Source organism: Pleurodeles waltl, chromosome 7, assembly GCF_031143425.1.
Source record: "Pleurodeles waltl isolate 20211129_DDA chromosome 7, aPleWal1.hap1.20221129, whole genome shotgun sequence".
Classification (NCBI taxonomy): Eukaryota; Metazoa; Chordata; class Amphibia; order Caudata; family Salamandridae; genus Pleurodeles; species Pleurodeles waltl.
In genome coordinates this window covers 1,481,015,383-1,481,039,012 of record NC_090446.1, presented here as the reverse complement: position 1 = coordinate 1,481,039,012, position 23,630 = coordinate 1,481,015,383, and the positions used below count along the sequence as shown (strand labels likewise).

The following is a 23,630-nucleotide window of genomic DNA, read 5'->3' as shown; positions in this document are numbered from 1 at the left end:
TTCTCGGTTTGCGATTCCCTCTCCTTCAAAAAGGCTGTTTCCCGGCAATAAGATTAGCAGGATGAATATTTTAAACTGAGGGGGAGGAGGTGGGTGTTGTTTTACTCCAGGGCTGTTTAGGATTGAATTTAAAGCCGGAAAATGCTAAATGTGATTTAATTTAGCACCAATTAATGAGAAGAATGTGTTCTGTGACACTCTATTGCTTCCTGTTTGTGTTTGATGGCCCTGGATACGGTTAGTTTGCTCGTTACATGCTTCAAAAGCTTGCAAAGGTTGGGAAAATAATATTTTGTGAGCAAACAAATCACATTTGTGCAGGTCTAGCCAAGCAAAAATACTACAGAGGAGGCAGTCATTTAAATTTGGATTTAAAGGGGTGAAAACTAATTTGCATGTTTAGAGAAACACATTGCTGGGCCTATATTTCCAAGATGTTTTTTTTTTATTAACGCTTTCAGCTCATGGAGCCTTTGTTTTTTTTCCTTCCATATCCTGGTGCATAATTCATTCTTGCACATATGGGTTAAAGCAGAGTTGAACCCTCAGGGGACAGTGGCTGGTATAATACACAGGGGGCACGTGGCAGTGAGAACATGTGTTAATCCATCATTCAATTGGACAGTTTCATGTACACGACTGGGGAACATATATAACCATTTTAAATCAGTAAAACAGAAAACAATTTCTATAAAAGGGCAAGAGAATATGTGCACTCTTACAAAATAGTAATCGTGGAATGCACAGAGTACGTTGTACCATGTTCAGGGATGAATGTGGACACATTGCAGGCCGATGACGCAGGCAATATACAGCACAATCGTTAACTGATTTTAAACGAGGTACAATGTGAACTCATGTGAATCCCCGCAGCTCAATGGGTCAGAGAAACCTTTGTAGGCAAAGAGCAAGGGAATCCATGAAAGTACTGCATCTCAAATGAGAATATGCCATATTGCTATGGGCATGTAGAAATGATGCATCTTAAATTAAAATGTGTCACAGGGTTAGTAGGGCTCTAGGGACATGTGCAAAGATTGCATCACAATGGTGTGGCGGGGAAAATAATACAAAATGCACAGTACTGCAACTTGATAAATGAAGGGGTGGGTGGGAAAACAGGAGTTTAATTGTACAAGAGTTTCAAGCAGGTAGTCATGGTAGAAAGGGGAATTGCATGTGGTCGGAGGGAGGCCTGTTACAGATAAATTACGTCAGACAGAGGCAGAATGGACTCAGGTGAGCATGGAACAAGAGGCTCCCGCATAAAAAAGTGTCAGGAGATGGGGAGATCCAATGAATTGCCCGTAGGGGGTCAAAATCTCAGAATCCAGGCAGTTCAATGATTTTAGGTAGGCCATTCTAAGTAGGATTTTGGTTAATTTCTTAGGCAGCACCGTAGCTTCGTTTGAGTTTTACAACTGGATCTTTGCACCATCTACGAAGCCAAACATAGCCAAAGGACCTGATGGGGACGGCAGAAGACCATGTTGTCTCTTGATTTGACTTTGCAAGGCTACTTGAAACTTGGATTCAACCTGCAATGACATCTGATTGAGCTTTTGGGGAGTAGAAAACACCAATCCAACAAGGACTAAAAGTAGAGTGTGGGGACTGGTCATGGAAGAAGAGGCTAACTATGACGGTGTCGGGCTAAGCAGGGAGGCAGCAGGCCGAGGGCCAGAATCCGTGGGCTAGGCCAGCATGTTCATGATGACTTGGGACATGGCAGGAACCCGATAATTCTTAGACATTCCATTGCAGAAGCCTGGAAAGATAAGGACCCTGACATAAATAGAATCTGTCCTAACTTCCTTAATAGGAAACACACCTCACATTTGAGGTGCTGTGATCCATTAAATAATTATTTTCTGAAAAATGCTATAAATGCCTCCATAAAGTTGAGCAATGCCCTTTGGCTGCCAATTTGATCCATTAATGATCATTCAAATCAAATGAAAGAACACTAGCTTGAATATCCACCTGCACAGCTAAGGACAGCCTAACATATCCACCTGCTCACCTAATGATAACATTGAGTATCCATGCGCCCACCTAAGGACAAGCCAACATATCCACTTGCCCACTTAAGGATATCCTTGAATATCCACTTAATGATATCCTTGAATAACCAACTGCTCATCTGCGGATAACTTTGAGTATCCCCCCCAGCCTTAGAACAACCCACCTTAGCCACCTGCTGCCTAAGGATATCCTTCGATATCTATTTGTCCACTTTATACTATCCTCAAATAACCAACTGCCCAGGCACGGATAACATTGAATATTCACTCGCCCACCTAAAGCCTTGATCATCTACCTAACCACCTAAGAATATCCTTGAATAGCTACTTGTCCACTTGATGGTATCTTTAAATAACCAATTGCCCACCTAGAGATATCTTTGAATATTGATCTGCTTGCCTAGGGATATCCTTCAATATCCACCTGCCAACCTAAGGATAAACCTAAATATCCACCTGCTCATCTCACCTAAGGATATGTGTGAATATCCACCTGCCGACTTAAGGATATCCTTGAATATCCACCTGCCTGCCTAAGGCTGTTCTTGAATATCCACCTGCCTGCCTGAGGATAACCCTAAGTATCCACCTGCCAGCCTACAGATATTCTTGAATATCCATCTGCCCACCAAAGGGCATCCTTGAATGACCACCTGTGTGCCTAAGGATATCCTTGAATAGTCACATGTCCACTAAAGGATATCCTTGAAAATCCACCTCCCACTTAAGGATATCCTTCACTATCCACCTGCTCACCTACAGATGTCACTGAATACCCAAATATCCACCTATGGATATAATTTAATATTCACCTGCCCAGCTAAAAGGAACCTTGAATATCCGTGTGACCGTGTAGCTCCATGATTGATTCAGGTTAAATGTGAGTAGACCAGATGCTGGTGGGACTAAGCGCTGACTGATGGTAGCAACTGGTCAAGGTGGACAAGTAGTAAAAACGAGCACTATGAAAAAGCGCATAGAGTAGGAAATGCAGCTGTGCAGAGCGCTGCACGGTCACCACAACTCTACTGTTTTGTGTGGCTGTGAAGGTAGCTTTATCATATTACACAGAGTTGCATATAATGGTCGTGAAGTTTTCATTTTCGAAAAGCCCTAATGTTTGACAAGGTCATCACACCCTTGGAACAGAAGGGATACAGAGATGCCAGGTTCAGAAACAACTTATGTGCTCAAAGCTTTAAACACAAACCTAATGAAGCAGTCGTTAAAGAGGATCATAGTCACCCAAGCAGTGCAAGTTACTCGTGTCTCTTTGGTAATAATTAAGTTGCATGAACCTGAAGTTTTGCGAACACGTAAATGAAAGAAAAGAATCACAATATTAAACACTGTGTTGATGGTACCTGCAATGGAAAGGGGCGGTAACTTACAGATTGTGTGTGAAGGCTGATTAACACTTGGAAGGGGCACCAACCATGTTGGGATGAATAAAGACCTCTAAATCCTACAAGCACATGGGGCTCACGCTTTGCCACAATGGGTCGCTTGATAACAAATAATACATGTTGGTAGAGAGAGCTGTGTCCCTATCAGGCATAGTCAACATAGCAGCAGTCAATAACTGATGGAGCCTTCCTGCATCTTTGACAAGGGGGCTCAGTGGAAGTTCACGAAAACTTGCAGAAAGCTATGTGAGTCCTTCACCAGCCTACCACTGTTTTGAGGAGTAGAACAGGTTTTCAGGCTTTCTTTGGTGTCTCTTATCTCCATGGGATAGTTATGGGCCTCTTCTCTGAGTAAGGCATCAGTGGCATCCAGTTCTTCAGGCTTAGTCCTAGACCACAGGAAGTAGTTAGCATGCCAGCCGCAGCCCCACAGTGCTCTACAGCAAGTGGGTGAACTGCATGTCTAAGTCCAAGAGATGTTCAGTGACCTGCTGGGTAGACCCATATCTTCAAAGCCAGACAGCTGGGCGGATATTCACTGGCAGTCAGTGCCCTGTGCATCCTTCTGGTTCAAATGCCCTGTCAATAAGGTTCCAGGACAAAGTCCCTCTTCAGGCTCGGCTTCCTCCAATGCATTGCTGTAACTAATCAAGAAGAACAGAGAGAAGTGGGGGGTGGGCAACACTCATCCCCATCTTGCAAACACTCTTCTTACAATAAATATTTGCAAAGTAACCAAAAAGGAAGGGAGGTGCACCAGTAGTTATCAAAAGGCCTTTACATTACATATATGTACAAAGGGCTTTGCCAGTGAATGCTCTGTCTGATTGTCATTAACAATACATTTACTCAAAAATATATAAGCACAGGAAAGGCCCAAGTCCCCTGGACTTTACTGGGCATGAAGGGGCCTGCGGGAGCTCCACAAAGGCAATAAATACTTGCCAACAGCTGAGCATGTACACAACTAGGGAGTGGGGCTACTCCTTTGAGACTGCATGTGGGCAAACCAATAAGACTTCTCCCATTTTCTGATTACAAGAGACACAAGATGTGCATATGGATTAGCGACCAAAAAGTTAAAATCAAGGGAAACAAGAAGAGACAGCTTTAAAATGTGGAGGGTGGCACACCTCTGTCACTTTCTGACCTTTCTTCCCTAAACACACCCTACTTACTAACTAGAGACTTTTCCTTTTGGATCAATAACAAAAAACCGCTAAAGATTTGTTGTTCATTTTACAAAATATGGGGACAAAGGGAGCAACGTGTCCTGGATAGCAGCATCCATCATCCAGACGTGGATTGAGTCCCAAACCCTCCTCAACTTACTCCTCCATGGGTCATTAATAATGTCAGTCCCAGCTTCCTGATGTTCAGAAATCCCCGCCACCAAATCCAGGGGTCAGGAGGCTCAATAGAGAGCTAAAAACGTGGCAAAACCAGTCTGGCCAAGGAGATTGCGGAGAAATACAGGCCTGCGCAATGAGGAGGAATAGCCGGTGAATGTCCCAGCACAACCAGCTTCGAGGCAGTTGTGACCAGAAGATGAGATATACAGGGTGACCAGATTTTGAGGAGCACAAACCAGGACTGGTCAGATATAGAAGAAGGACTAAAGACTTTACACTCACTTTTATATCGGGCCTGTCCCGTTTTTTTTAGTAGCTTTGTGAATGTGTGCCTATAGGTGTGTGTGTGTATACATATATACATATATATATATATATACACACACACACACACACACATATAAACACACACACACTTTTACAAGACTACATATATAAAAATAGTTATGTCTTGACCTCCCACCCTGCACCCCCAACCCGCCTCCACCCACCTCTCTCTGCTCCCCACTCCATGTCTCTGCTGGGAGCAGATAGGGGATAAAATACTTTAATTATTTCATACTTTGTAGGCCTCTTTAACTTATGTTTCCCTAGATGATCTGACCTTCGTCCCAAAAACCGGGACATTTATTTTAAATTAAGAGAAGCGTCGGGACACCAGGACAGTTCTCTAAAAACTGGGACTGTCCGGGGAAATCCAGGACTTCTGATCACCCTATACCATGCATCTTACCTAAAACAAATACCCACAACAAACGCAAAGTAGGACAAGATGCAAAAACATGAAACGCGTTAGCCCCGTCGAAGCTGCAACGAAAACAACGGCCCTCCGACCATACCTTCATTTAAAAAAGACAATGATGAGTATAGTGCAGATTGTTAAACCATTTGGGATGATGCGCCTTGATGCGTGACACATTTAAAGCCAATTGAGACAGGATTTTGCTACGCTGCAAGTCGCCAGCCGTAACTTCTGTATTGAGGAGTTGGCTCCACTTCGCCATAAGGTGAAATGGATCAACCGAGCGATCCTGACAAAAGAAATGGATTAGCTTATAGACCGACCTAATATTTCTCTTTATTGGGACTTTCATTATAAGCTCCAATAAGGAGTTTTCAGAACACCTTAACTCGCCTTTCTTAAGGCTAGAAATTAAGGGCCAGATGTAGCAAAAGTTTTTACCCATTCTGTGTCTATGGGAAAAAGTGTTCGTACATATGGCCCTAAGTATCATAACTACAGATATCTATAAAAGCAGGTATGAGAAGTGTATAATTTGTGCTTGTGTTTTCCGGTGCGGGGCACCAGCACTTATTTTGAGGCCCGGCACTAATTTTTCTGCCTCTAGCATTTACTGCGAGCAAAAGACACATATGGGAAAGACGGAGGAAGAGAAAAACGAAAAAGCGTCACAATGTGAGAAAGCAGAAAGCTGCAAGAGTGAACTGAAGGGGCAGGGAGTGGTTGTAAATGGATTAAAGAAGCCTGAGATGGCTTCAGGATTACGCTGCCTCAGTAGTCCATGTTCCCACATTTAATTGCAGGAGCCGCGTGTTTATTGGGTATCAGCACATGTTCATTTACCACTGGGTATGAGGAAGATAAAACTGTTGTGTAGGTTCTCCAAAGAAAGAAGCACATCACCCTCAAACAGTTGGCCTAATATAAAAAGATTAGCCCTCTCCCAGGTCTCCCGAAAGCTGTCATGAACACGAGTGTAGGTTTGCATTGTGTCCTATACATGTAAGCTGGTTAAACTGGATAATATCAGTGAATATTCGCTTAAGAGAACCCAAATTAGATGGAAGACTTTTAAAGTCTTAAAATTAGTTCTCTTAAAGTACCCAGTATCCATGTACCAACCATGGGGGGCAATTGATTCAATCAGAGGCAGGTAATCAGTAAACATATGCTCTTGTTCCCACGCCCAGGCCCCAAGACCAAACAGAGTCGTAAAAAAATGAGGCCAAAATGCAACACCGGAAGCGTAATAAAACTGCAAAACCGGAAGTGCAACCCCGCTATCCTCCTTAGGCCGATGTAAGAACTGAATCTTACAGTAAGGCTTCCTATAAACATCATATAAACCTCTGGCAAGAAGCCTATCCTAGAGAAAAAGGCCACAACAAGAAAAAGAGGAATCAGAGAAAAAAAAAAGATACCACAGAAGGGAAACATCTCGAACCACGACTCCGGAAGAATGAAGTCGTGAACAACGAAAGCGGAACAACGCTTTCATTAACCACGACTTCGTTCTTCTGTGCCTGAACCACGCATGTGCTGAACAACGCACATGCATGGCTAAGGAACAGGAGGGAGTCAGCTTCTAAGGAGGACGCGGTCAGGTAAGTGGGGCTGAGGGCGTTTTAAAGGTGGGGTTGGGGGTGTCGGGGTAGTTTCGGTTTTAGGGGTGGGGTGGGGGGTCAGGGTAGTTTAGGTTTTAGGGGGTCGCTGTAGTTTTATGGGCGGGGTGGGGGGGGTCAGGGTATTTTTAGTTTTTAGGGGGGATGAGGGATGCAGTAGTTTTAGAGGTGGGGTAGGGGGGTCAGGGTATTTTTAGTTTTTAGGGGTAGATTAGGTTCTGGGGGGGTCGCAGTAGTTTTAGGGGCGGGGTGGGCGGTTCAGGATATTTTTTGTTTTAGAGGTGGGGGTCAGGGTAGTTTAGGTTTTCGGGGGGTGGGGTGTGCAAGTAGTTTTAGGGGCGGGTGGGGTGGTCGGGTATTTTTAGTTTTTAGGGGCAGGGATAGGGGGGGTCGGATAGTTTAGGTTTTAGGGGGTGGGGGGCCTTGGTAGTTTTAGGGGTGGGTGGGGGGGTCTGGGTATTTTTAGTTTTTAGGCATGCTGGAACCACACATGCCGTTCCATGCATACCTTTACCAGGAATGCCTTTACAACGAAAAATCGTTGTTAAGGCATTGGTGGTAAAGACATTCGTGGTAACAACAAAGTCATTGTTGCAACTGAATTGTTTAGGCATGCGTGGTTCCAGCATTCGTGGTTCTGACATATATTCATCACAGAAGAATGATTATCTTAATAAGATTACACCAGCCAATCAGGCCCAAATGAAGACGGTTCCATTTAGTAAAAATATTAAGAGTGTGTTTGAAGGATTACCATAGTTGGTCTCCACAATCTCTGAGATATGGACACATAGGGTTACCCCTAACTATACCACCGACTATAACCCCGCTGTCATCCTGACCATTGGGAGTCACATTAGACAAGACCTGAGTCTAATCAGAATTACCACTGTCGCTAATGCACGTAAGCCACTGATCGGGTGAGGGTTATGAACACATCATTGTTGGCATAAACTAGGACTTTAACTTCATACTGGTGTATATCATATGGCAGAGATCATACGGCATCTGTAAGACATTTCCTTAATTGTGTTAAAACAGTAACAACATGTGATCTTCGAACCTGACAAGCAACAGCCACACTGGCATCCACAGCTGCCACAGCCGAGCCACTTGCAGGGCTAACCTCGAGAGCAGGTAGTAGAATCTGACCACAGTGGGTACCCAAGGGGTGGATTTCCTTTACTCTCCCATGACCACCGTATGTACCAACATTTTTAATTTCTCTCACACTATTACACTTTAAAACAGAATGATTTTGATTTAGATCCTGGTGAATGCTCCCTACGTCTTGTTGAGGGGTTATTTTAGGACAGAAACTTTTTGACTCATAAGACATAGTCAGGGATGATCTTTGTCCTGTTTGACTCAATTTTTTTAATCCTGTCTCTAGTAGACAAGAATAACGTTTTAGGGTCTGACAAGGCAACAGTTTTAGCCTCACCACGATTCACTCTTCTACACTCTGCACAGCTCACCCACACATTTCACTCACATAGGGAAGGTCAAAAAACACCCAAAACCTCCTACAATTTTAGAAGTTGTAGCCCCCATCACAACTGATGTGTGTTGAAGAGGAACCCTATGATGAAGCTTGCCATCCCAGGGTGGGTGAGGGTTTTCATCCTTAAGAAGGTTCTTTTCTCTTTTCGTCTTGGTCAGAATCATTGATTGTCAGCAAATCCCTTAAAGGTTTTTGATCATAATTATTATACCCTGGTATATTGTTGCGCTTGATATGTCAGAAATATTGCTAATTGTGTTAAGATGGTAACAGCACGTGAAGACAAGAGAGATGATGCAACGGACACCATTGTACCATGAAGAACCACAATAATATTAGGAATACTCATATGTGTCTAGAATGAGCACAATTATTCCATTGCCACCCATGCTTCATGTGAGTCGGTGGTTTGTGGTGCTCAGCTCTGGGACTTATTTATGAACCTGGGGAATTAAATAACTGTAAGGCAGGACTCTTAAATCGTAATGCATCCCTTTTTGAACCCGTCCCTTTTTTTGCAAACGTACGAATGAGAACAGAAAGATCTGATTATTTCTGTCCCAACTCAGACAAGTTCTGAGGTTTTGTGTTAATGGTGGAGGTCCTCTGCCAAGATATCTGCCTCCCCTTCACAGTGCAGGAAAAGGCTTCCTTCAGTTGGCTGGCTTACAGCTACTGGGTTGGCACTCATCTTCTCCACTCATATTTGAGGTTTCAGATCTGAATCTGAAGGAGGGGACCGAGAAAATACAGCTGAGGGCTCTCGTCAGACCTGGACTAAGGCATGATCTTGGAAGTCTGGCAGAAGTATATTTCAGGATATTGCAAGATGGTGTAAGATAAGGTTACCACCATTATAGCAAGTCCACTATTATGCGAGGGACTGACCCACTTTTGCCAATATTGTCCACAAAATGTTAAAGTGGACTACTGCAATGACAGGAAAGCCAGTTATTTGTCAAGATTGCCCACAATATGTCAAGTATTGGTCATTTTTGTGCCAGGGATAGAATGTTTTAAAGAGTGTCCCCAGTCTATCAAGTGTTAATCATAAACAGCCACAATAGAGGGTAGAGCCACTAGTTTGTCATGGGTAGCTTAAATGTTGTCAAGATTGTCCTGGGTATACCAAGGATGGGTCACCATTATGGCATAGCCAAGTGGCCACAACAAACCAGGGCACATCCTGCCATGGTCACTTACAAACCCCCTGCTTCCCAAACCCTTCCCAGGTATTCATAAAAACAAATGCACAGACATGAACACACACAATGACATAAACAGGTTTCAATTGTCACTCGCACACAAAGATGATCACAAAAACACACCCACTCATACGTACAAGTATGAGCACTCACATAAAGACAAACATGCACACACTTGCATCACTTTGGCTCCTTTATCCCTTAGCTACTAGGCAACGGGATACAGGTGATCCTGAGTCCTGACTCCACCATGATGGTTCTTTTCTCGCTCCAGATTATCCTTGTTGTGTGAGGAAATCACCAGCAGCATAGTGAGGGAGCCTCCATCGCAGGGCCATCCAAGCCCTCCAGAGATGGATTCAACTACCTATCAGGCTGTGAGTCACCCGGGGGAAGAAACCTATGCAGGTAGCAATGGATGGTTCATACTCTGCCCCATCTTCTGCTCATTGGATGACCACCTGTGAGGTTTACTAATTAGAGGAGGAGATGAGGTCCTTGCTGCCATCTTCAGCTCGCATCAGAGCTCACAGCAAGAGATGTTCTCATCCTCAACAATTGAAAACTGCCTCTTTTGGCTGAATGGCCTCTCCCCACAGACACACATTAAGAAAGCAAGGCTAGGAAAAAATTGAAGACACCAAAAATTGAAGACACTTTGCCCATGCATGCACAGTGTGTGTGGTTACACAGCTATGTTCCACTTCTACAGCCAGACTGGAGTTGACCAGCAGCAGTTCAGTCTGATAATCTTCTCTTTCATACTTCTTGTCTGGGGGGGGCTCCACCCTCAAACACCCCTGTTGGCACACCGCCACTGGCTAGGAGACACCACAAAGAGCCATGACACACAACAGCAGAGCTGTGCCGCATTCTACGAGAGTTTCAATAAATTAGATAAATCTGAAACAAATTACAGCAGACGTGTGACTCATTCTGGAAGAGCTGCTAAACCAAACGACAAAGCTGTGGAACAGCAAGGAAGAGCTGTAACACTTTACAGCTAAGCTGTGACATATATTGTCTGAGCTGCAGCATATTGTACCTAGCTTTATCAAATCATACAATAGTGCTGATATACAATAATTATTGGTGCAAGTTATAGCATATTGTGAAAAATCAAAACAGAGCTTTTACACATTGGAGCAAAGCAGTAGAACATTATACAAGAGCAACAACACATTGTAAAAAGCTGACACTTTGTGGCAGAAACATGATACATTATATCCGCTCCAATACATGACACGGAGATTTGATGCATTATAGAAATACGTGTCATTATATAGACTTCGAGGGTGCTGTACAAAACTGTCTCACGTCACAGAGCTTTGACACATTTGGGCCATGCTGTGGCACAATGGAAGAGGAGTGGCACATTGTAAAAAGCTGTGGCATCTTATATCACTGTGATACAATGTAGCAGAGATGCAACTTTATGGGCACAGATGTGCCACTTACACACATCTGTAACTTATTCTGGAGATCTGTAAAACATAAGACCGAGCTGTGACGCATAATACAGAGTGTGACAAATTATGCAGAACTGTGGCCCATTGTATGGATCTGGGAGCCCCATACAAGGTAAGTGACATGTGATACAGAGCTGAGACCTATCAAAAAGTGCTGTGGCACATCACAACAGCTGTGGCACAGAATGCAGACCTGCGATACACCATATATATTTGTGACTTTAATAGAATTATGATGTCATTGAAGCTGAGATGTCATGCAGACTCATTAAACGTTATACACAGACTTGACACATTCTGCAGGGCTGTGGCACATCCAAAGAGCTGTGGCACATCATAAGAGCTGTGGCACAGAATGCAGACCTGCGACACACCATACATATTTGTGACTTTTATAGAATTATGATGTACTTGAAGCTGAGATGTCATGCAGACTCATTAAACGTTATACACAGACTTGACACATTCTGCAGGGCTGTGGCACATCCAAAGAGCTGTGGCACATCATAAGAGCTGTGGCACAGAATGCAGACCTGCGACACACCATACATATTTGTGACTTTTATAGAATTATGATGTACTTGAAGCTGAGATGTCATGCAGACTCATTAAACGTTATACACAGACTTGACACATTCTGCAGGGCTGTGGCACGTCATAAGAGCTGTGGCACAGTATGCTGAGTTGTGGCACAGTATGCAGAGCTGCGACACACCATACATATTTGTGACTTTTATAGAATTATGATGTGATGTGAAGCTGAGATCTCATGCAGACTCATTAAGCATTATACACAGACTTGACATATTATGCAGGGCTGTGAAACATTATACAGGGCTGTAACACATTATATAGAGCGGTGACTGACATATCAAAGGTCACAATGAGCTTTAGCACATTGTACAGAGCTGTGGAAAATTATACATATCTTTGACACATCATATAGATCTGTGACTTGTGATGGAGACCCAAGATCCATCATACAGACGCTTGACAAATTATACAGAAATGACACATTACACATAAGCTATAACGCATTATGCAGAACTGTGACACTGCATGCGCCATAAGGAGCTGTGGTACATTATATGAGGAACATTATACAGAACTGTAACACCTTATGTCCCTCGGCGATGCATTACACGGATCTTTAATGCATATATACGTAGCATACAGGCTTCATGATAACTCCCTACACTGCCTGAGCCTCTTACACTCCCATAGGACACAATCTAAATTGGGTGATGTGATGTCCATCACTCAGCACTGTACAGTCCACAGAATAAAGCAATCTTCAGTAACTGGATAGACGTGCCACGTGAACTGGCCAACAGAGGACTTTAATTCAGTCCATCACCGCAGGTTCCAACCAGACACACATTCTACCATTTCTTGAGATCTATCTTCCAATGACAATCAGATATGTGGTAAAAGTTAAAAAAAACTCCTATTTTTTCCCTCCGAGCTATGCCTGCTCAGGACCATAAACTTTAAACAAAATATCTCAGAGTCGGCAACACAGTGCAGTTTTCAGCTAAGTGAACTATGATCATAAGAAGTACCATAAAGGGACTTGCAGAGCTGTTCAAAGCTACCAGATTTCCTAAATCCACAAATCGGGCTCCCCTCTCTCACCCTTCTTCATACTTCGCACTGCTAAGGACAATGTCGCATAGCTGCCTAGTTTCCAAGGCCCATGCGTTATGAGCAGCGCCAGTTCAGGGTTTTTTTCTTTGCATTGTGGAACTTACAGTCCTGTTTATATAATGGAATAAACAGAACTACAAGTCCCAGAAAAACCCTGGACTGTGGCAGCACATCAGTCATGAACCTGAGACACTTAGCAGGACTGTGCCCCATTATAGGATAACCGAACCTTGGTGGTCATGGCACACAACAGGGAAACAGTTCCTGCAAAGGATCAAAAACAGAGCTGGTACTCTACAGGGTGTAGCTTGATGTCCACGTGGCCAAGAGCTTCAGTGACTCACATAGGGTAGTGGGCATAAAATATATGTTGCAATACAAAGTTCAGACCGCTACCCCCACCAGAGCGGTGCAGTGTAGTTGTGTATCTTTCCCTTGTGTAACACGATTTCTACAGTGGGCTGAAGCCACACAACAGCCCCAAACTACTCCACTAGCCACCCGCTGTGTCTCTCCTGGTACCCAAGTACCTGATATGCGACAGGGCGCATCGTAGCTGTCAACTGGAGCCAAGCATGCTGGGAATCGTAGTCCCATTCCATACTTGCAAATGAAAAGGTGAAAAGTCTTGTGCCACGTGCTGGTGGCTAAAAATCCATGCGTGGCTGGTGGCAAGGGACAAGTGGGCAGCCATGTGGACTCAGGCACACACAGGACCCCCGCACTGCACCTGAAGCTCCCGTACTGAATAAACTACCCCCCTCAGTCCAGTGACATTGTTTTCACTGCATCTAATTGAGCCCAGCACGAGACTAGCCCTGCTGCAGCCCGTGTTTGTAAAACCACGCCAGTGTGATGTTTGTGTCATGCATAACAAGCTGCTGTGGACGCTTCTGCCTGTCAGTCATGCCTTCCCCTCAGTGACTGCGAGACACGGGGCCCAGCAGCACGCGTGTGCACTGCGATCGATCCGCGGGCGCCGTGCAGGGAATGCCAAAGCCTGATCGATTCAAATGAAAGAAGCGCCACACTCTGTCCCTGGCAGCTCGCCGGTGTCCCGCGTCCCAGGAGTCTGGTAAGGCTGTCACTTCCTCCACTCTCCTAGCCGGAATGGGGAAATCATGTCAATAGAGCTTAAGTGTGCTTAAAAAATGAGCTCTTGTAGCTTCTGAGGAACAGCGTCACAGCTAAGGACGGCCGCGTGCCACCAGGACACCGTCCAGAGGGTTTATTGCAGCAACCTATTGCATTCTGGGACATGTATTTCCTTTTCATCCCTGAACAATCGAATGGAATGTACACACCGGAAACCGATGACTTTTAAATGTGTAGATCAGGAATGGACATGGTCTCCATGATGACGTGTCATCAGATGACCCTATAACCCCAGCTGCTGTAGCTTATCCATGATGTACGCTTAACGTGTAAAGGATCTCGCTGTCTGGACTGTAAAGGGGCATTGACCTCAGTGTGGAATGAGGCTCAGTGGGTCCCTTTCTACCACATGATGGGACTGTTATGATGTAGAAGGGAGCCGTAGATTCTGGCATATTATATTGTATTGTAATCATATTTCTATATCGCTTACTACCCCTGATGAGGCGTCGAAGCGCTTTTCAGTGAGTAGCACGCTACTCTGGAACCCAACAAGAATTAGTGATGGATTAGTATCGGGAAATAATGAGTACAGTTTTAGTATTATTATGAGCTAATTTGAGCCGCGGATATGAGAGTTTGTTAGTTAGATTGACTGGAGTAATGGAGGGGTGGAGGAGGAAAGAAATCCAGAAGAGTTAATTGGGAGTATATCCTTCATTCACTCAACCCAAAGGCTTGGGATGAGTAAAGGGGGATGGAGGAGGGAAGAGTATGTGGAAGAGCTTAGGCAGAGTTATTTAGGAGATTTAAGTAGTAGAAAGGATTTGGGATGAGTCAGAGTGAAAATGGAGGATATTTTGATAGAGACATGACATATGATGATGGGTAGATAAGTGTGATAAGATGAGAGCAGGAATTCATAGATATCTAGTATAACAACCCACCCAGGAGCCATGCAATGACCCATGAACATGCCAAGCAAAGAAACAACATATACACATACATATATATATATATATATATATATATATATATATATATACATACACACATACACACAAACACAAAAGGAATACACACACATATGCACATACAATACATAATTAGAACCATGGGTAAAATATACTTAGTCAAACAGGTTTAAAGAGTGTGTGTGTATTTTATTGTTATGACATAGTAGCAATACATATTTTCTAAAGAACTGTACATAACTAGAAATATACACAATCTGAAAAAAATATTTATCAACATAGGCATATGCAGTAAACCCCCACACACACACACACACCGCAGCATCATTAATACCCTCCCAAGTAGGGCACCCTGGTATGCCCTACGAAAAGTGGCCTCCAATGGAAGGATATCCTCTTCTTTGCAAACAAGGTACTTCTAGGCACCGTGCTCAACTTTCAGCCCACAAAAGTTAAGTACTGGAACATCCCTTTCAACTTTTCTAACAAAAGAAAGTAAACATTGCATTCTTCCTTTCAAATCTCTGTGAAGGAGCACAAAGCGTGGGTCAAACCTGGTTGCAATACCAGAGTCCTTGTGGAAACAGACGCATTGTTCCAAACCGAAGTCTCCTCTGCTGAGAATGGCACCGAGGATATGCTGGACACCAGCATGGCACGGAGGACTGGCACAGGCAGATCTTCCTCCCTGCCTTGGCAGGGCTTGGGGTGGTGCTTTAGTCCAAAACTTGCCTTTGTAACTCGAGTCATTCAGCATGTGTGTGCGTTTTGAAACTGCAGACTACAATGCACTGTCCCTTTCAGTTCCTGTGAATGAGCCACAAGGGGTCAGACCTTTTGTAACTCCAGATGTCACTTTGGGCCAGATGTACCAAAGGATTTCACCCATTATGTGTCTATGGTAAAAAGCTTTTGTACATATGGCCCTTTGTCACTGTGCTTAGAAAAACTCAGTCTGTGTGTGGTCCCAAAAAGGCAGGGTTGTGGATCCTGGCGTCCATTAAATCCTGGGCACCAAGGTTGGCACAGGTGTGCTCTTCTTCCCAGCCTCTGAAGCATAGCTCGTGGGGGCCAGTGGGTGATGTTGTGCTTATTAATGGTCAGTTGTTATACGAGATAGAGGACCTTGGATACACATGTACATAGTACATAGTACATATGTACATAGTAATGTACACGTGGGGTGGAGGGAACGGGCCCACCAGTAGAGATTAAACAGTCACGAATCTGCTCAGGATTTCTGTTTTTCTTCAGGTTTATTTGGCATTCCTTCAAGTCTCTGAGAATGGGTGTGCTTGTCTAATTAATGCTGCTGCTTGCTGGCTGGCCGCTATGGAAAGAGAATTACTTGACAAGGCAGGCTGGACCTCAGAAATGCAGGTGGAGTTGGGGAAAGTCAGTCGCTTATGAACTCCGACTCTCCAATGACTCCTCAGGCCAACGAAAGGCCTGGTGCCCATGGATGGCACCTCAAGCAACGTCTATGGAAGTATGAAGGGCACACCAGAGCCATCAGAACCGGCGTCTGACACCCATGGGTCACTTATAACAAGTCGAGGATCATGGATAACAAGTTTTAGGTCACAAATAAGAAAGGAAAGCTTAATAAAGGCATGGCTAGCCCCATAAATGGCATATCTAGGCCACACATACCAGACTTGTTCACGAATGCTGAGCCCCCGCTTGAGACCATTAATAACACATCCAGGTACATGAATTGGATCCATCAACTCATATAAAATTTCTAGGACCATAAATGATACCCATAACTGAGAAGTGTTAGCCCACAAATGATATCTCTCTGTTAAAAATGGAACATTAGAGAGCCCAATGACCACTCAGGTGCCGAAGACACAACAGCCAGCTCGACAAAGAACGCCATTGGCTAGAGCTGTAAATGAAATGCTAGGCTGACAAACAACCCTTCTAGGACCAGGTTAACTCCCACAATCACATATAACACACCAAGGCCCACTTGCAGCATCTCAAGGTCACATACTTTGAAGGTCATGAAGGATAACTCGAGGTCCAGAAATGATACCTGGAGACACACAAATGACAACCCAGGGCTCACAAAGCACAACCCGACTCCCAAACAAATATGAGACTCAGATCAAATGATTACACCCCTAAGTCTTTCTGTAATAGTTTATGGATGACAGAAATTGCACCTCTATGTGCCTGAATGGTACCACATGGCCTAGAAATTAGATGGAAGCCAATGATGGAGCCCTCAAGGCACACAAAAGACACCAATCCCATTATTGCCACTGGAGGTCCCACTGTTGGTATGTCAAGGCCACGAGTAGATACCGTAAAGCCGACTAATGGCATCTTGTTGAATGCAGTGACTCTGCAAGGCCTAAATGTAAGGAGAATATTCCATGTAGAGACATTGGTATTGTTTCCAGCTGTTCAGCCAGAAACCTGCTACTGAACATGCATCAGTAGCTAAACATTAAAGGCACAGCCTGTGATAGGCTCAATTGTTTAAATGACAGCCGCCCAGTGATGCGTTTAATACGCAACAAGGAAAGTATTGAAATTAGACGTAGGTGACAGAAAAAAACATGTCGTTCAAAAGTGCACATTCTGTAATGCTCAGTGTCAATATAAAAATTGTAAAAGTGAATGCAAACAGCAGAATTTGAACAAAAGCAGGGTTGTTGCTTTATCTAGACAAAGTTAATTTCCTAACAATCTGCAGTTTAAATGTCAACGTTTCAATCCTATTGTCAGAAAAAGGGTTTTCCTCGTAAAGGACATTTATGTAACGAATTAAAGCCTAGAAACAAAATAATCCAGGTTATGTTTATTTTACTTTATTGATTTCATAAAGCAAGCAGCTACCCAAAAAGGCTGTCCTGGCACTAGAAGGACACACACCAAAGGAGAGTCAAGGCTGCTGGAATAGGCCGACCCTCAGAAGTTTTTAAGCAGCCCAGAGTTACACTGTAGGTGGGTGGAGGAACGTATTATGATTCAAGTCTTGGTCGCCAGGTAAGAAAAGTAGGCAGGAAGCAGGAGCGGCTCGCGGGGCTTTGTCGGGGTGGGGCGGGTGGTGCAGGTGGTGCTTGGGGGCACGGGAGAATTTTTTTTAAATATTTTTTTTTAAATCACTTACCTGCTCCGCTCCAGCTGTGCTCCTCTCCCGTCGGTGCTGCAGGCACAGGCTCCCAGGATTGGCTGGGAGCGCCCAGTATGGTGCTCCCAGTCAGACTGGGAGCCTGTGCAGGCTCTCTTCAGCCTGGCAACACAGTGCCAAGCTGGAGAGAGCCTTTGCGCATGTGTGTTTGGATGGCCTGAGACGGCCGGCCACACACACATGCGGTCTGAGGGGTGTGCACAGTGAACTCCCCTCAGCTCGTCACCCCCAGTGACCCACCCCTTTCACAAGGAAAGGATAATAAACAGTTTATTATCCTTTCCTTGTGAAAGGATTTGCTGCGGTTGCTACTGGCGGGGTGGGGGAGGGGCGACGCTCCTCCTCCTTACCGGAAGAGCCGCACATGGCAGGAAGTAGGGAAGCAGATTCAAGTACATGTGCTTGCTCCGAGCAAGTGAGGACAGACCCTGAGAGCAAAGATTGATTGAAAAGGGAGATTAAGGCATACCCGATACGGGCAATGGCCGTGAGACGGAGAGAAGTGGGACAGGAGTTAGAGTGGGGTCCAGATTTAATGTTTGGGAGTGCCTTGGAGGCTTCGTCCAGAGTTTTAGGACTGGATAATAAGGCCATGAGTATCAATAATGCACGGTCAAACAAATCAGAGTAGATGCCATGCCATTTAGGCAGCCTAGTGGCAATGCTGCCGCCTAACACCTATTAGATGGTTAATGGATTGCTTTTAGGAATCATGTACTGAAGTGAAGGCACTAGCCAGCAAAGCTGCCAGTAGGGCAGTAGAACCATAGTCTTACAAAAAGCTCACCAGAAAGTTTTTCATCTATAGGAGAGGGAATGCATGAATTCAGATGGTAAACTATAGCTAAACACCAAGCAATCATATATCATGAGGCCCGCATAGAGTGGACCATGAATGTCAAATCCTGACCAACGAAAAGCAACTCAAGCCAAACAACCAAACCACGCAGGCTCATAAAGTTTGTTTTAAGGATAACAGGTAATACACTGAGGCACACAACTCAAGCCAAACAACCAAACCACACAGGCTCATAAAGTATGTTTTAAGGAGAACAGGTGACACACTGAGGCACACAACTCAAGCCAAACAACCAAACCATACAGGCTCATAAAGTATGTTTTAAGGAGAGCAGGTAATACACTGAGGCACGCAACCCAAGCCAAACAACCAAACCATACAGGCTCATAAAGTATGTTTTAAGGAGAACAGGTGACATACTGAGGCAAACAACCAGATGCCCTGAGGCACGCAACTCAAGCCAAACAACCAGATGCCCGGAGGTACGCAACTCAAGCCAAACAACCAAACCATACAGGCTCATAAAGTATGCTTTGAAGACAACAGATGACACCCTAAGTACACAACTCAAGCCAAACAACCAAACCATACAGGCTCAGAAAGTATGTTTTAAGGAGAACAGGTGACACACTGAGGCACACAACTCAAGCCAAACAACCAGACGCCCTGAGTCACGCAACTCAAGCCAAACAACCAGACGCCCAGAGGTACGCAACTCAAGCCAAACAACCAAACCACACAGGCTCATAAAGTATGTTTTAAGGAGAACAGGTGATACACAGAGGCTCGCAACTCAAGCCAAATAACCAAACCATACAGGCTCACAAGGTATGTTTTAAGGACAACATATGACACCCTGAGGCACACAACTCAAGGCAAACAACCAAACCATGCAGACTCATAAATTATGTTTTAAGGACAACAGCTGACACCCTGAGGCACACAACTCAAGCCAAACAACCAGACATCCTGAGGCACGCAACTCAAGCCAAACAACCAGACACCCTGAGGCACGCAACTCAAGCCAAACAACCAAACCATGCAGACTCATAAAGCATGCGTCAAGGACAACAGATGACACCATGAGCAAGGACATGAGAACAATTAGAAACACACTTCCTGGCTAACAAATGTATCTAGACATCCATAGATGATATTTCCATGTCCAAATTAAAACATTGAGAACCTGAAATGACGCCTTTACACGAGTGAGGTTTCAAAACCACAAATTACACTTGAAACTCAAAAATGACATTTGCAACACTCATGGATGAGAACCAAGAGTAGAACACTGAGACTGATAAATTACATATCAAGGGGAATGGCTGCCAAATCAAGACTGACAGGTGACACCTCAAGTCCGAGAAATGACATATCCAGGCATCGAGGCCGTAAATGATTTGGTGTTTACGCTAATGAGGTTTTCATTTTCAGAGATCTCAAGGGCTTTATCTTCAGAGGCAGTTGCTTGAAGAAGTCAGGTAGGTGCGCCAAAGGACATTATGCACACTCTTTCTTCTGGCTCAGAACTCTGGGTAGTAGAACTTTAATAGTCAGGTTAGACTTCAGAGATTTGTTGAATCTTCAGTGGTAGCTCTGATCCAGAAGTCATGGCCAAGCTCCATAGGCAGTGGTATGAAGGTTGATGCTGAATATTATCTAACACATGCAAAGAACATCAATAAAGACCTCACTATAAAATCTACAGTGTAAGACTGATCTTGCCACAGCTGTACTCCCAACCACCTTTGGCACAAACAGGGGTGCAACAGCACCCATAACAAGCATTTGCAATGCAAAGAGCGTTGTGTTTTCTCAAGTTAGAGCTATTGGTGCTGTAAATTCCTAACTGGACTTTTCTTGCCACATAATTTGGTGAAAAGTAAAACAGTTTATATAAGCGAGCCAATTCAAAGCGCCAAAGCCGCCATGAGCGTGAGCTCGAAGGAGAGACACAAAAGGAAAAAGAAGTTTGCTTGCAGTCAACCTATCAGCAGATGTGCAAGTATTCATGTAACAGGGTCGGTGCCCAAGGACGTAACAAAAAATGTCCTAAGGATGGACAAATGTAAAGCATTTACCAATGATGTCAAGGGATTCTTGAAAGGCAAGCCCATGAGCGAGTGAAAGTGATGGGCGTGAGGTGGGCGTGGTTAAAAGCCCACAAGACTTACAGCAAGTCAAAGCGCTCGCGAGCTCGACCTAAAAAAGAATGGGAGCGATATTATCCCAATGGACCAATGTTAATCCACGAATACTAAACCCAACAAGTCCACAAATAATTCTATAGTCTGTATGAATAAAAGTGTAAGACCAATCGCTAATATTCTCTGCGTCAGTAACAACAGTGTAAGGTCCATAAATCATAGATAGCGGTTAAAAGGAAAGTGTGAAGTCTATGAGTGATAGTGCAAGGTAAATGAATGCAGGTGTAAGGTCGCCTAATGACTGCCTGAGACCTCGGAGTGATAGGGACGAATGATGGTGAAATGCACGTAAATGCTAGTGTTACACTCTTCAGTGCCAGAACAACATAGAGGAATGAGGCAATGACATCTGAAATGATAGTGCACAGATAGTGCACAGGTCACGAATATTACACAGCAACAGGGGGTCGTGTTAATGGAATGACAGAAGTTGCATTTCATGAGCACCTCCTGGACTTCAGGTGAGCGTTAAGGGTCAGAGAATGGTGAATTCATGACATCAGTTGTATAGCGCTGCAACCAGGCACTGGACCTAACGCTTGAAGAAATCTCACCACGGCTTCAGAACAGGTCGGGGGGCTGGTGGGAGTCAGGAAATGGCCAGTGTCTCCTGGGGTGCAGGCAGGGGTCACCATTTAATGGTGGATTCAGATAGGGGTCACAGTCATCGAAGGGGGTTGTAGAAAGAGCTATAAATAGTGGCAATTGTGTACAGTGCCAACATCTAGTGCCTAGACATAATAACACTCTCTTAAGTCTGTAACCAGTTCGAGCAGAGACAGAGCTGGGACTGGAGACTTCCAAAAACCAGTGCCAGGGAGACCGAACCAGACCTGCAGCTCATAGACTCCCCGCAACCCTCCTTCGCACAGGTGCCCCCACACCATAATCAGGGGGTTAATTATTCATCACGCGGCCTATTAAACTTTCATCATACCGCAGGTCCATTTAAATAAAAAATGGCACCTCGGCTTGGAGCCATTACCTGAGAATTGAGACTAATGGTCTCGCGGACAGCTCACTAATGCGGCTGTCAGAGAAACACACACAACCTCTCCTGCCCCGCTTCTCCCACTCTCTCATGTGTTCCTCTTTCAGTGATATTTATAAATACCCACTTATCCGACATCTGTGGGAGGCCTAAAAAACAGCTGCCTTCAAGTACGCGACCATAGATGGAAGAAGCGTAAAACTGGGGACTCAGGTGGCCCTTCGGTCAGTGGCTTGAGGGTGAACTGGGCACCATGCTGCCAGTCCTGTTCATTAACCAATTCACTCAGTGCATTCTGGGAGCTGTAGTCTTGCGTTTATAGGAAAACCCATTGGTCTCATATACATGATGAAGAAAAGCCCAGGACTGATGTGGAATAAAGGGGGGCTCGTAACCTGGTCGGCCCCTTTATAAGAATATATATGGTTTTTGGGAGTTCCCTGCTTCTTCTGACTGTATGCTCCAGTGTACATTTTCAAAATAAATCAGCAATACTTCCACGTGACTGTTACTTGACCCTGAACATGGATGTGTAATTTTCTCAAAAGTTAACTTTTCCTTGTGACTTTGAAACTGGGTGAACGTTGTCAATTTTTTATTCAGAAAACTTCTTGAAAGGCGGATTTTAAAGTGCAAATGCACATGCAAAAACAGTAGTAATCTTAGTGTTTCTGGGAATAATTCGAAATTTGCAACAGAAAATATTTTCCAACCCCTCTGGTGCTTATCGTATGTCAGTTCCTAACTGCACTGAAAGTGATCCGACTCCGAGGTCCACTGGCCTGGCCCCAACTTTCTTTAAGTTACCAGAATGTGGACATTGTAAGCAGAATCCTTGGAAAGGAAAAAGGTACCTGATCTGGTCGCAAAACTTAGGAAAATAATAAACCTCCTGACCTCACACATGGATAGAATGAAGACCTGGCTCAGGAATGGCTGAAAATATTCAGCAGTAATGTTTTGTGAAAACCGGAACTCTAGTGTGCGAAGTTAGGAAGACCAGCGACTTTGTGTATTTCTTTTAAAACTTCTCATTTTCTCAGTGCTAGAAAGTTATAAGGTTTTTAAAACAGCATGGAAACTGTGAGCTCTGCCCCTCGCGGAAGGGGCGGGGCTGACTTCAGTTTGGGAACGGGCAGTGCTTGGTCACTGAGCGGCAGCCATTACTGAGGTCAACACTCAGAAGTAAGGCCATCCCTGAGTGGTAGTAGGGCAAACACCTCTCGCTGGGCAGCAGATTCTCCCTATTCCTGGAGGGAAGGGTCTTATATTTTCTGGGTGGGACTCCTGGTTGCAGGAAATCAGAGACCTAGTGATAGGAAGTGTTAGAAATGGGGTCTCTGGTTGGCAGTCAGTTTGCATTCTGTCCAAGCAGGGACCCTCGTTCTAGACCGGGTAAGGGAGATGCACTCCTAGGATATTCCCTGCTCACCCCCTTAGTAGCATGG

The 23,630-nt window shown here is 44.5% G+C and overlaps 1 protein-coding gene across 2 annotated transcripts in view; it reads left to right on the top strand.

The window, feature by feature from the left end:
- IGLON5 (IgLON family member 5) overlaps window positions 1–23,630 on the top strand; it is an 862,707-nt gene that overhangs the window by 521,705 nt on the left and 317,372 nt on the right. The gene's annotated exons all lie outside the window — the stretch shown is intronic.